Source organism: Lithobates pipiens, unplaced genomic scaffold (genome assembly GCF_037356315.1).
Source record: "Lithobates pipiens isolate NorthernLeopardFrog02 unplaced genomic scaffold, aLitPip1_a1.2 Scaffold_8, whole genome shotgun sequence".
Classification (NCBI taxonomy): domain Eukaryota; kingdom Metazoa; phylum Chordata; class Amphibia; order Anura; family Ranidae; genus Lithobates; species Lithobates pipiens.
In genome coordinates this window covers 566,200,422-566,202,988 of record NW_027507903.1, presented here as the reverse complement: position 1 = coordinate 566,202,988, position 2,567 = coordinate 566,200,422, and the positions used below count along the sequence as shown (strand labels likewise).

The 2,567-nt window shown below is 46.0% G+C and overlaps 1 non-coding gene across 1 annotated transcript; it reads left to right on the top strand.

The window, feature by feature from the left end:
* Positions 1-1,924: 1,924 nt before the first annotated feature.
* Positions 1,925-2,017, top strand: TRNAI-UAU (transfer RNA isoleucine (anticodon UAU)). Its single transcript is given in 2 exon segments — positions 1,925-1,962; positions 1,982-2,017. It is a non-coding gene; the product is annotated as a tRNA-Ile (tRNA).
* The last annotated feature ends 550 nt before the right edge of the window (positions 2,018-2,567 follow it).

Sequence of the window (2,567 nt, the reverse complement as noted above, 5' to 3'; positions counted from 1 at the left end):
TGATAGCACATCAGAATTTAAAAAGTATCACGTTCCCATACCGGGAGTCGAACCCGGGCCGCCTGGGTGAAAACCAGGAATCCTAACCGCTAGACCATATGGGAAGCTATGTTAAGTTTCCAATGCAAATCAAGAATAGGGATGGGATTAAAAGCAGAGTTCCACCCAAAAATCTGCTTTCCCTTCTCTTCAGTACCACATTTGTCACCTTACAAGGGGAGCTGCTACCTGTCAAAAACAGGTACTCGCTCCCACCTCTGTGTAAGGGTGCCGTGGCAACCTGCGTCATTTACAGCCCCTTCTCTTTCCTCCTGTTGCCTTCTGGGAGACACACACAGGTCCCAGAATACAACGGGACCATTCAGAAAGCACAGCGCGACTTGAGCATGCGAAGTAGGAAACATGCTGTGAAGCCACAAGGCTTTACTTCCTGTTTCCCCTGAGTAAGGATCCGATGCCTACACCCTAAGCCGATGGACAGGTCGGCTTTGGGTGCCAACATCATGGGCTCCCTGGACAGGTAAGTGTTCTTATATTAAAAGTTAGCAGCTACTGACTTTTAATTTTTTTTAATACAGGCTGAAACTCCGCTTTACATTGCCATTAAACCTAGTCTATGAAAAACTCATTACATGCTATATAACAGAGTCTTCATACTCATAAAGCCACTAAAGCATTTATTTCTGTGTAGAGTGAAAAATACCTGCTTGATCCTGCCTTCAGCTGTCCCTCCCATTTTCTGTGTGTCCCTAATGCAGGCTGAAATTGTGTAGGCCGGCTGGTGTCTTCTACGGAGCATGCTCAATTTCAGTTCTCTTTTAAGCTCTTCATTTCCTCTTTGTGCAGCCCACATGACTATAGAGGCACACATGTGGACGTATACAGAGTGGTAAATGACACTCCCCTCCCTCCTCCTCCATGTCCCCTGACACTTGACACTTTGTGGTAACCAGTGACACTAATACAGTGATCAGTGCTAAAAATATGCACTGTCACTGTACTAATGACACTGGCTGGGAAGTGATTAAACATCTAGGGTGATCAAAGGGTGAAATGTTTGCCTTACCAGTGTTTTTGTGTTACAGGGACACAAAATCCAGCACATTCCCGCTGACCGGACAGAGCTCTACCTTGTTTATATGGCAGAGCTTCATCCTGTCTCTCTCCTTACCAATCAGCGGGTGCCGGCAGACATCCATTGGCCGGTGTTCTGGCAGATAGTGTCCTGACATCATATAGCGTCCGCCCCGTACTGCGCATGCGCAGTACGGGGCAGATGAAGCTTTGGAAAATCTCCGAAGCTGAACAGCGCCTGCGCCGTGAGTGGAGGTGGTAGCCGCACCATCCAAGCGGACATAGGGTTGTGAAAATTAGACGGCCCCTCGCGGGCAAGCTTCGCTCGCCACGCTTCGGGCTCGGCCTCACTGCGCTCGGCTCTTTTTTTATTCCTACTCTATGTCCACTTGGAAGGTGGGGCTAGAACCTGGACTCACGGGGCAGGCACCGTTCATCCTCGGCTATTTTCGGAATCTGTGTTGCTGTGTACTGCGCATGCACAGTACACAATGAACACTATCTGATGGGGGACCTTATATGATGGGACACCGGCACCTGCTGATCAGCTTTTGCTGTAACAAATTACAGCAGAAGCAGCAGGCAGAAGCAGTGTGCATGCCCCATACCCAAGAGTATAGAATTGCGTGAGTGTGTGTGTGTATATATATATATATATATGTGTGTGTGTGTATATGTATATATATATATATATATATATATATATATATATATATATATATATATATATATATATATATATATATATATATATATATATATATATATATATATATATATATATATATATATATATATTAAAATATTTTCTCGTGAATGATCAAGTCTATGTGAAAAACTTTTTTCAACTGCTCCAGTGGCGCAATCGGTTAGCGCGCGGTACTTATAAGACAGTAACTGGTGAGCAATGCCGAGGTTGTGAGTTCGAGCCTCACCTGGAGCATGTGTTTTATACATGAAGGTATATCTTTTCTTCACTGGGAAAGATTATTGTGTTGCAATGCTGCATGGTATGACCTTAAAGCAGAGTTCCACCCAAAAGTGAAGCTTCCACTTTAAGTACGCCTCGCCTCCTGACATGCCACAAATGGCATTTCATTTTTTGGGGGAGGGGCTGGGTATCTAGTTTGGTGTGGGACTTCCTGTCCCACTTCCTCATTCTGACTTCTGGCCACCTAGGTGACTCCTGTCCCCCTAGGTGGCCCCTCCCTCCCGGCAACTTTTTGGGACATGTCACAGGTCCCAGAAGATTGCCTGGCCATTGACAGAGTGCAGCGTGACTCACACATGCGCAGTGCGTACCCAGCTGTGAAGCCCCAAACTCTCACAGCCGGACACCTACACTTACAATGTCGGCACCGCAAAGAGCGGGGGAGAGAACGAAGTCTTCAGATGGCCGCATCACTGGATCGTGGGACAGGTGAGTGGCTGTTTATTAAAAGTCAGCAGCTATATTTTTTGTAGCTGCTGACTTTTAATAAACTCAACAACCA